Source organism: Hyla sarda, chromosome 4 (assembly GCF_029499605.1).
Source record: "Hyla sarda isolate aHylSar1 chromosome 4, aHylSar1.hap1, whole genome shotgun sequence".
Classification (NCBI taxonomy): domain Eukaryota; kingdom Metazoa; phylum Chordata; class Amphibia; order Anura; family Hylidae; genus Hyla; species Hyla sarda.
The window spans coordinates 47,458,174-47,470,363 of NC_079192.1; the positions used below are offsets into that span (position 1 = coordinate 47,458,174).

General features: G+C 44.5%; 1 protein-coding gene across 2 annotated transcripts in view; it reads left to right on the forward strand.

The window, feature by feature from the left end:
* LRRC8E (leucine rich repeat containing 8 VRAC subunit E) overlaps positions 1-12,190 on the forward strand; it is a 156,355-nt gene that overhangs the window by 85,499 nt on the left and 58,666 nt on the right. The window contains exon 1 of one of the 2 annotated variants that reach the window (XM_056570750.1): positions 9,132-9,355. The exons of the other annotated variant lie outside the window; for it this stretch is intronic. The gene's annotated coding sequence lies outside the window, so the exon portion shown is untranslated. Of the gene's footprint in view, positions 1-9,131; positions 9,356-12,190 lie in introns of those variants that run through there. 2 annotated transcript variants of the gene reach the window in all.

Below are 12,190 nucleotides of genomic sequence, written 5' to 3' on the forward strand. Positions count from 1 at the left end.
TTGCAAAACTACAACCCCCAGCATGTCCGGACAGCCGTTGGCTGTCCGGGCATGCTGGGAGTTGTAGTTTTGCAACATCTGGAGGTCCACAGTTTGGAGACCACTGCATTCGGGGTTGTCACCCAGAAATGGATAGGTATTTTTACATTTAGGAAAAAAAATCCCATTCTCAATACTCCGGTTTCACCCCACAGCGGTGAGAACACAGCGGTGGGTAACATGAGCTCCCGCGGGACACCGTCCAACACGACATCGTGACTACATTCTCTATACGCTGTTGTGTAACGCAACAAAGGAGCCATAATTACTGTCCATTCTCACCGATTCTTAGGACCTCCTGGATTTTAAAGGGGTCCTCCGGTACTGCATAAATAGAGGTTGGCGACCTGTGCACCGCATGCGCCATATTTGTTGACTAGGGGTGACTCTGTTCGGCCATAGAAGTGAATGAGGTCCAGAAAGGGGTACTGTGATGAAAACAAATGTTTTTAAATCAACTGGTGCCAGAAAGTTTAAACAAATGTATAATTAACTTCTATTTAATAAATCTTAATCCTTCCAGTACTTATCAGCTGCAGAGGAAGTTGTGTAGTTCTTTTGTGCTCTCTGCTGACACCTCTGTCCATGTCAGGAACTGTCCAGAGTAGGAGCAAATCCCCATAGCAAACCTCTCCTGCTCCGGACAGTTCCTGACCCGGACAGAGGTGTCAGCAGAGAGCACTGTGCTCAGACAGAAAGAACTACACAACTTCCTTTGTAGTATAAAGCAGCTGATAAGTACTGGAAGGATTAAGATTTTTAAATAGAAATAATTTACAAATCCGTTTAATACTTTCCGCCACCAGTTGATTTGAAAACATTTATTTTTTTTTCCACCTGAATACCCCTTTAACAGTATTTGTCGGTTCCCGTTGCCGACGGATGCGATTACGGGAGGCAGGAACGTAGTGTGGCGCTACCTTTACGCAATTTTTGAAGGAATTGGCTTTTCTTTTCTTAGGCTTGATTTTGGATGACTTTCTTTGGAAAAATAAATTCCCTAAAAAAAAAAGGCATACTCTCTGCATGGCTTTTTTTGGGCCAAAAATGCTACAGATAGATGTAAGCTGGGAGTCAATAGGGAAATGTGAAATGGGATTTATTTAATTTTTCGTTTTTTTTTTTTTTGGGGGGGGGGGGGCACCATTTTAGTGGCATTTTTAGGCTTACTGGCAGTGCGGAATGCTCTGGGTATATTTTTTTTATTTTTTAAGACATCGTTGTATTTTTCCTCCTATAAGCTATGTTCACACGGCGGAAATTATCGGGTCGGACAGCGCGAGCCGGCAGAACATTCCAGCGCTTGGAACGCTTGGAAATGCATTTGCAACATGCCAATTATTTCTGCGATGCGATGGCCGGATTTGGGATTTCTGCGGAAAAAAAATTCTGGCTGGAAATTCCACAGTGTGCACAGTGCAGCAGAATCCCATTGAAAACAATGAATGGGACCCTGCTGCAGCAGAATTTCCATACAAAATTTCTCCTGCTGGATTCCGCTTCAATCTTCCGCCACTTGAACATATCTATGGACTTCTAAAGGTGGGAAAAAACGGCAGAAACAAAAAAAAAAAAAAGAAAAAACGCCTGGATGTTGGGTTTTTTTCTGACGCTTTCCCATGAGAGAAAAATAATAATCACATGACTTGGACTGAATAAACTAAAACAAACAAACAAAAAAAAAACACGCAGGGGATAAAATGCCAAAGAAAGAACGTCCATTCTAATATACTTTTTTTTTTTTTTTTTTTTGAGGGGGGAGGGGAAAACCACCATAAAAACTGCATCTTAGAATTGAAAAATGAGCAGGCATTTTTTTGTGGTGTGTTTTTTCTTCTGAAAACACAAAAAAAATAAAAAAAAGCAAAACAAAAGTTTCAAGTGTTGAAATGCGCGTTTTAAGTCTTTAGATACTTTCATATGGCGGAATGTCCGTGCGGAATTCCGCCAGAATATTCCATACAGATATTTTGCTGCAGCAGAGACCCATTGATTTAAAAAAAGAATTATGCTGCCCTGTTCACATGGTGGAATTTTCGCGGCAGAAGTTTCTGCCACGGAAATTCCGATTCTGGTGTCCGCAGATAGAATAGATTTATCTTGAGGATTTTGCTCGGAAATGCATTGCCGTCTATGGAACTCACCATAAAGCAGTGTTTTCCAAATCGTGTGCCTCCAGCTGTTGCGAAACTACAACTCCCAGCATGCCTGGACAACCTTCTATGGAACTCACCGTAAAGCAAGGTTTTCCAAACCGTGTGTCTCCAACTGTTGCAAAACTACAACTCCCAGCATGCCTGGACAGCCTTCTATGGAACTCACCCTAAAGTGGTGTTTTCCAAACAGTGTGCCTCCAACAGTTGCAAAACTACATCTCCCAGCATGCCTGGATAGCCTTCGGGAACACACCCTAAAGCAGTGTTTTCCAAACAGTGTGCCTCCAGCTGTTTCAAAACTATAACTCCCAGCATGCCTGGATAGCCTTCTGAAACACACCCTAAAGTGGTGTTTTCCAAACAGTATGCCTGCAGCTGTTGCGAAACTACAACTCCCAGCATGTCTGCATAGCCTTCTGTAACACACCCTAAAGCAGTGTTTTCCAAACCGTGTGCCTCCAGCTGTTGTGAAACTACAACTCCCAGCATGCCCGGACAGCCTTCGGGAACACACCCTAAAGTGGTGTTTTCCAAATAGTGTGCCTGCAGCTGTTGCAAAACTACAACTCCCAGCATGCCTGGAGAGCCTTCTGGAACACACCCTAAAGTGGTGTTTTCCAAACAGTGTGCCTGCAGCTGTTGCAAAACTACAACTCCCAGCATGCCTGCATAGCCTTCTGTAACACACCCTAAAGCAGTGTTTTCCAAACAGTGTGCCTCCAGCTGTTGTGAAACTACAACTCCCAGCATGCCTGGACAGCCTTCTATGGAACTCACCCTAAAGTGGTGTTTTCCAAACAGTGTGCCTCCAACTGTTGCAAAACTACATCTCCCAGCATGCCTGGATAGCCTTCGGGAACACACCCTAAAGCAGTGTTTTCCAAACAGTGTGCCTCCAGCTGTTTCAAAACTATAACTCCCAGCATGCCTGGATAGCCTTCTGGAACACACCCTAAAGCAGTGTTTTCCAAACAGTGTGCCTTCAGCTGTTGTGAAACTACAACTCCCAGCATGCCCGGACAGCCTTCGGGAACACACCCTAAAGTAGTGTTTTCCAAACAGTGTGCCTGCAGCTGTTGCAAAACTACAACTCTCACCATGCCCGGACAGCCTTCTGGAACACACCCTAAAGTGGTGTTTTCCAAACAGTGTACCCCCAGCTGTTGTGAAACTACAACTCCCAGCAAGCCTGGACAGCCTTCTGGAACACACCCTAAAGTGGTGTTTTTTAAACAGTGTGCCTGCAGCTGTTGCAAAACTACAACTCCCAGCATGCCTGGACAGCCTTCTGGAACACACCCTAAAGTGGTGTTTTCCAAACAGTGTGTCTCCAGCTGTTGTGAAACTACAACTCCCAGCATGCCTGGACAGCCTTCTGGAACACACCTTAAAATGGTGTTTTCCAAACAGTGTGCCTGCAGTTGTTGCAAAACTACAACTCCCAGCATGCCCGGACAGCCGAAGGCTGTCCGGGCATGCTGGGAGTTGTAGTTTTGCAACAGCTGCAGGCACACTGCTTGGAAAACACTGCCATCAATCCTTAGCAATAAGATTAAAATGGTGTCCATGGATACAGCAGACCACATCTGTTCCTGCCCCGCAGCCGTACGTCACAGGGAGCCATCTATAATCCGGTGTTCACTTATTTTTATACTCCTGAAGAACACGGGTATTGTGGAAGGAATGTGTATACAAACGTGGCTCTGGACTTTAGCCGTATTCATAAAGCGGAGTACGAGACATTCGGAAAGTCCTCAGACCTTTACATTTTTTTTTTCATTTTGATATATAGCGGCCTTGTGCTAGCATACAAAACATTTTCGACTTTTCCCAATCATTCTGCGCTCAATACCCCATACTGACAAAGGGAAAACAGAATTTTAGGAATTTTTGGCAAAAAAAAAAAAGGCTAAAATCTAGCTTGGATATAAGTATTCAGACCCTATACTCAGGATTTAGTTGAAGCCCCTTTGTCAGTGATTCCCGCCTCCAGTATTGTATTCTTGGGGATGAGGCCACAAGGTTTACGCACTTGGATTTAGGGATTTTCTGCCATTCTTTTCTGCAGATCCTCTCAAGTTTTGTCCGATTGGATGGGGACTGTCAGTGGAAGTCATGTTCTGTCATCTCCAGAGATGTTCCAATGGGTTCTGGTCAGGACTCTGTCACTCAAGGACATTCACAGAGTTGTCCCTAAGCGGCTCCTGTGTCGTCTTGGCTCTGTTCTTAGGATCACTGTCTGGTTTTCATTAAATGTGCACTGTCACCAACCTTTTTTTTTTTTTGATATGTTGTAGTACGTATGTACTACAACATATCTCTAATTTAGATTCATTACTTTTTTTTCATTAACCTTAAGGACGCAGCCTATTTGGGCCTTAAGGACGCAGACAATTTAATTTTTACGTTTTCATTTTTTCCTCCTCCCCTTCAAAAAATCATAACTCTTATATTTTCATCCACAGACTAGTATGAGGGCTTGTTTTTTGCGCGACCAGTTGTCCATTATAATGCCATCACTCACTTTACCATAAAATGTATGGCGCAACCAAAAAAAATACTATTTGTGTGGGGAAATTAAAAAGAAAACCGCAATTTTGCTAATTTTGGAAGGTTTCGTTTTCACGCCGTACAATTTATGGTAAAAATGACATGTGTTCTTTATTCTGTGGGTCAATACGATTAAAATGATACCCATGATAATATACTTTTCTATTACTGTTGCGCTTAAAAAAAATCGCAAACTTTTTAACCAAATTAGTACGTTTAAAATCCCCCTATTTTGAAGACCTATAACCTTTTCATTTTTCCGTATAAGTGGCGGTATGAGGGCTTATTTTTTGCGCCATGATCTGTACTTTTTATTGATACCATATTTGCTTATATAGAACTTTTAATCCATTTTTTATAATTTTTTTTTTTGGGAATAAAATGTTACAAAAAAAGCATCAATTTTGGATTTTTTTTATTTTTCCGTTCACGCCGTTCACCGTACGGTATCATTAACCCTTTATTTTAATAGTTCAGGCGAGGCGATACCGAATATGTATAGAAAATATTTTTTAACACTTTTTGGGGGTGAAATAGGGAAAATGGGACAATTTACTTTTAGTAGTTTTTATTGGGGGAGGGGGTTTTTCAAATTTTTTTTACTTAATTTTTTTTACTTTTATTTTTACACTTTAATAGTCCCCATAAGGGACTATTTATAGCAATCACTCGATTGCTAATCCTGTTCAGGACATAGCACTGATCAGGGTTATCGGTCATCTTCTGCTCTGGTCTGCGGGAAGGCAGATCAGAGCAGAAGACGCCGGGAAGGCAGTGGAGGCAGGTGAGGGGACCTCCGTCTGCCGTGCTGGATGATCGGATCGCCGCGGCAGCGCTACGGGCGATCCAATCATCCATTTAAAGTACCGCGATGCTGCAGATGCCCTGATCTGTATTGATCACAGCATCTGAGGGGTTAATGGCGGACATCCGCGGGATCGCGGATGTCCGCCATTACTGGCGGGTCCCTGGCTGCGATCAACAGCTGGGACCTGCCGCGCATGATCCGGGCATTTCTCCTCCGTCGTTAAGGGGTTAAAATAGTTTATTTTACATTTGAAAACCGGCTACTAGGGTTCTCCCTCCTAGTGGCCGGCTGCAGCCTGCGGTGACGTCACGACTGAATTAGGACCGATGCCGGCCGGGCAATCGGTCCTGATTAAGTCAGCCTGCGCTCGCTCCCTGCCTGTCAATCATACAGGCGGGAGCGAGCGCAGTGAACGCCGGGGCTGCGCACATTGGCTTCCTGGATTCGCACGCAGCCCGTCCCCACCCCCAGCGTGCACAATATATCAGTGCTGCGCTGATTCCCCCTCAATTAGTACTGTAAATACCTTTTAGGGGGTAAGTCTGATCTGAGGTCTTGTGTTACTTTTGGAAACTATAAAATAAAAAACATATTTTATCAAGGAGGGGAGGGCGGAAGTTGGCGCCCAGCAGGCATCAGTGACGTCGCGCCTGCTGGTCAAGTCGGCTTTCGGCAGAGGTATACAGAGGAGCACAGGATGAGCCATTTGTATGGTAGAAAATCTTTTTTTAAAGGGCAGGGAGGGGGTTAGGGATAGGTTAGTAATAGGTAGGGACAGAAAAAAAACAGGTGGGAGCTACTCTCTAAGAATATCTCTGTACTTTGCTCCATTCAGCTTTCCCTCAACCCTGACCAGTCTCCCTGTCCCCAAGTCATGATGCTGCCCCCACCATGCTTCACTGTAGGGATGATATTGGGCAGGTGATGGGCAGTGCCTGGTTTCCTCCAGACATGACACTTAGTATTGAGACCAAAAAGTTCAATCTTGGTTTCCTGAGACCAGAGGATCTTGTTTCTCACAGTCTGAGAGTCCTTTAGGAGCTTTTCATGTATCTCTCATGTATCCACTTCCGCATTCATTTGGGTGGTTTCTGGCTTGTGCGGAATTGATGGGGAATCCATATGCGGAAATTCAGAAGTGTGAATGGAAATTCCATTGAAGTCTTTTGGGCTTTAATTTGAGGTGGAATCCGCATGCAGAAATTCTGCCATGTGATGAGACCCTTACTGAGGAGAGGCTTCTTTCTGTCCACTCCGCCATAAAGCCCAGATTGGTGGAGGCTGCAGTGATGTTGACCTTCTGGAAGTTTCTCCCATCTGGACACAGGATTTCTGGAGCTCAGCCAGAGGGACCATTGGGTTCTTGATCACCTATCTCGGTCCTTCTTCCCAATTACTTAGTTTGGTGGAGAAGCCAGCTCTAGGAAGAGTCCTGGTTGTTCCAAACTTCTTTTATGTAAGAATAATGGAGACCACTGTGCTCTGTGCTCTTGGGAGTTCAGTGCAGCAGAATTTAGTTTGTACCTTTCTGTTCCTCCACACAATCCTATTTCTGAGCCCTACAGACACTTCTTTCCTCCTCATGACTTGGTTTTTGTTCTTTTATATGCATTGTCAGCTGTGAGACCTTATATAGACAGGGCTGTGTGTTCCCAAATCTTGTCCAATCACCTAAATTTACCACAGGTGACTCCAACTAAGGGGTAGAAACGTCTCTGAGATGACTCGGGGTACGATCACACTGCGTTCCTGCCCCCTTTAACAGTATCTGTCGGCATCCTGCCAAAAAACGGGATGTGATGTATACTGCTAACAGGAGCAGCGGACCCCATTCACTTCTGTAGCCCAATACAGTCACCTCTAGTGACTCAGTTCAGGACGTTCCACTATTTTAAAGGGGTACTCCGACGCTAAGATGCCTGATCGCGGGGGTCGTGCCGCTGGGGACCCCCGTGATCTTGCATGCAGCACCCCGTTACAATCAGTCCCCGGAGCGTGTTCACTCATCGTCTGATGACTGGCGATCACGGGGACGGATCATTGTGACGTCACGCGCCCCCCCCTCAATGCAATCCTATGGGAGGGGGCGTGACAGCTGTAATATATATATATATATGATGTATATTTACATATACATGAATTTACATGCATATATTTGCATGTATACATAGCAATTTTTTACATATATTTAGACACACACACTAACATTTATTTACTGTGTAGGGCAGTGGTCTTCAACCTGTGGACCACAAGATGTTGCAAAACTACAACTCCCAACATGCCCGGACAGCCATTGGCAGTTGTAGTTTTTCAACATCTGGAGGTCCGCAGGTTGAAGACCACTGGTGTAGGGGATAAATGTCCGATCACAAGGGTCTATTTACATTCATATACATACAGTATATATACTTAGACTATATAATGTGTGTGAGCATGTATCTATCTTTATCTATCTATCTATCTATCTTTATCTATCTATCTTTATCAATCTATCTATCTTTATCTATCTATCTATCTAATCTATCTTTATCTATCTTCATCTATCTATCTTTATCTATCTATCTTCTTCTATCTATCTTTATCTATCTATCTTTATCTATCTATCTATCTTTATCTATCTTTATCTATCTATCTTTATCTATCTATCTATCTATCTTTATCTAATCTATCTTTATCTATCTAATCTATCTTTATCTATCTATCTTCATCTATCTATCTTTATCTATCTATCTTAATCTATCTATCTTTATCTATCTATCTATCTATATCTATCTATCTATCTTTATCTATCTATCTATCTTTATCTATCTATCTAATCTATCTTTATCTATCTATCTAATCTATCTTTATCTATCTATCTTCATCTATCTATCTATGCTCCGTTCCCGTGATCGCCAGTAATCAGACCCGGAGTGAACGTGCTCCGGGGACTGATTCTAACGGGGTGCTGCGTGCAAGATCACAGGGGTCCCCAGTGGCAGGACCCCCGCCATCAGGCATCTTATCCCCTATCCTTTGGATAGGGAATAAGATGTCTTAGCGCCGGAGTACCCCTTTAAGCTAACTCAATAATGGGGGCTTTTGAAATAGCACATATGTCCTCAAAGTAGTCACTAGGGACTCTGTTCCACCATAGAAATGAATAGGGTCGAGTGCTCCCGATAATAGGTACGCATCCCGTTTTTGGCAGGAATGCAGTTTTGGATCTACCCTAAATTCCAAGGGGGATATTTATCAAAACCTGTGTAGAGAAAAATGTGCCCAGTTGCCCATAGCAACCAATCAGATAGCATTTTTTTCCCTTTTGCAGAGGCCTTTTTAAATGGGAGGGGGGGGGGGCCCTCAACAGAACAAAATGTGCAAAAAGTAAAAGGGTTTAATTACTTTCCAATTACATTTGTATCTAAGATATGTTCCCTAAGGCAGTGTATCCCAAGCAGTGGGCCTCCAGGCATGTTGGGAGTTGTAGTTCTGCAACAGCTGGAGGCTCACTGCTTGGGGAGCACTGCTCTACAGGGGAATGTGATGTGCAGGATCAGTGCCCGGTGTAACTTTTCCCAATGTTGTGCTCCCTATAGACTTTACATCAGTCAGGCTGCACGGATAGAGCCCGCCCTCCCCTCAGCTGTGTAGGTGTGGGCCCGGAGCCGCCCTCCCGCCTCATCTCTGTGAGCTCAGACAGGAGCAGGACTGGGGATCCCGGGACCTGCACGCTCCCCCCTCCTCCAGCGGCAGCATGGTCCGGCCCGGCAGGGAATGAAACGCCGCTCTATCTGCCTGTCCTGAGCTCGAGACGGTACCGGTAAGTACTATTATCAGGGGAGGGGGAGAGGTACTACTCCTATATCACTATGTATGCCCCTGGTTACTTCTATTCTGCTGATCTTATAACTTTACAGGATGTATAAGTATGGAGGGTAGGACTACAACTCCCAGCCTAGAGTGGTAATGGCAGCGTAGTTCTAGTAGTCTAGAGGAGTAATGGAGCAGGAATAGTTATCCAGGGGTAATGGAATAGGAGTACTGCAGGGAGATGGAGTAATAATACTAGTATTGTGTGTATAGTGATCACTGGGGGATATAAGGCTCCTACAATAGAGCAGTCAGACAATAGAGATGTGATAGCATAAGATGGAGAGGTCATCTGGGAGTGATAAGGTACAGACCAGAGTATGGTAGTAATAGGAGTGGTAATGTACATCCAGTAGTGACAGACATGTAGCGGTCCAGGACTAGTAATGCTGCAGAATAATAGTTGGGGTATGAAGCTGGAGTAATAATGGATGGGGTATGGAGTAGGAGTAATAGAGCAGAGGAGTAATAATGGATAAGGTATAGATCAGTAGTAATAGAGCAGAGGAGTAATAATGGATGGGGTATGGAGCTGTAGTAATAGAGGAGTAATAATGGATGGGGTATAGATCAGTAGTAATAGAGCAGAGGAGTAATAATGGATGGGGTATGGAGCTGTAGTAATAGAGGAGTAATAATGGATGGGGTATGGAGCAGTAGTAATAGAGCAGGGGAGTAATAATGGATGGGGTATGGAGCAGGAGTAATAGAGCTGAGGAATAATAATGGATGGGGTATGGAGCAGGAGTAATAGAGCAGAGGAGTAATAATGGATGGGGTATGGACGGTAGTAATAGAGCAGAGGAGTAATAATGGATGGGGTATGGAGCGGTAGCAATTGATGAGGTATGGAGCAGTAGTAATAGAGTAGGAGTAATAATGGATGAGGTATGGAGCGGTAGTAATAGAGTAGGAGTAATAATGGATGGGGTATTGAGTGGTAGTAATTGATGAGGTATGGAGCAGTAGTAATAGAGTAGAAGTAATAATGGATGAGGTATGGAGCAGTAGTAATAGAGTAGGAGTAATAATGGATGGGGTATGGAGTGGTAGTAATGGATGAGGTATGGAGCAGGAGTAATAGCGCAGAGGAGTAATAATGGATGAGGTATGGAGCAGTAGTAATAGAGTAGGAGTAATAATGGATGGGGTATGGAGTGGTAGTAATGGATGAGGTATGGAGCAGGAGTAATAGCGCAGAGGAGTAATAATGGATGAGGTATGGAGCAGTAGTAATAGAGTAGGAGTAATAATGGATGGGGTATGGAGTGGTAGTAATGGATGAGGTATGGAGCAGGAGTAATAGCGCAGAGGAGTAATAATGGATGAGGTATGGAGCAGTAGTAATAGAGTAGGAGTAATAATGGATGGGGTATGGAGTTGTAGTAATAGAGCAGAGGAGTAATAATGGATGGGGTATGGAGCGGTAGTAATAGAGCAGAGGAGTAATAATGGATGGGGTAGGGAGCGGTAGTAATAGAGTAGGAGTACTCTTTGCCACCATGTTACATAATATACAATGCTGGGTATTTGTGATGCTCATGAGCGCACTGTGTCCCCCCATTACTTGTATTGGTTATAGGGGTAACAGATGAAGAGTGGAGCAGTTGCCCATGGTTCACACCACGTTTTGTTAACTACGGTTCCCGTATACGGCTGGAAGGAGGGGTGGGCGGGGCTTAATCGCGGCGCCTGCACTCAGCCGTATAGGGGAACCGTATTTAATGTATGTCTATGAGCCGACCGGAGTGAACCACAGCCTCCGGTCGGCTTCGTTTTCGGCTGTATGCGGTTTCCCGACCGCAGGCAAAGACGTGGTCGAGCGCGTTTTTGCCTGTGGTCGGGAAACCGCATACAGCCGAAAACGAAGACGACCGGAGGCTGCGGTTCACTCCGGTCGGCTCATAGACATACATTAAATACGGTTCCCGTATACGGCTGAGTGCGGGTGCCGCGATTAAGCCCCGCCCCCCTCCTCCCAACCCACAAACCAAATTCCAGCGTCTATTTTTATAAGGGTTCTAATATGTAAATGTTGAACCCTGGTTGCTATGGGCAACTGCTCCTTTGCACAAGTTTTGGTAAGTCTCTGCCTTAATAATATAGGACACAGGACATGCTGGAAGTTGTAGTTCTGCAACAGCTGGAGGAACCCATGTTGGGAAACCCTGCTCTATACACATGAACGCTTGGCTGAGCATTCTTGTGTTGTGAGTTTATAAAGGGGAGGTAAGCTGCTGCCAGACTGCTGAAAACAAATGTATAGGCAGCTGAAATGCAATACAGCCCAACCTTCTCTCCATCTGTGTGTTTGACCTACAAATGTCTAATCCAGGATTAGAAAGATGATTTTATTTCTATTTCTTTTTTGAGAAATAGCACCACCCGTATCCTCAGTTAATGTGTGGTATTGCAACCTAGTTTCATTGAAGTGAACGGAGCGGAATTGCAAATAACCAGTGTAACCCGAGGACAGGTGTGGCACTCTTTTTTGGAAGAAGGCAATCCTGGATTATACCATGATTACCCCATGCAAAGATTATAGGGTACCTGCAAAGTCACACTCCCGCCTGTTGGGGTCAGCATGGAGACACGTAGGTGCGCGCTGGGCAGTGGCGCTGCTGAGGTAACCGTCTGACACCTGGATGTGTGTACAACCCGACCACCCAGCAAGGACCGGCATCTCTTCACAATAATCTGAAGTACAGGTGGGGGTTCAATCCCCCTATTCACAGGGGACCCCGACCAATCACAGGAACAAGGGTACATCACTTCCTGAATGGAG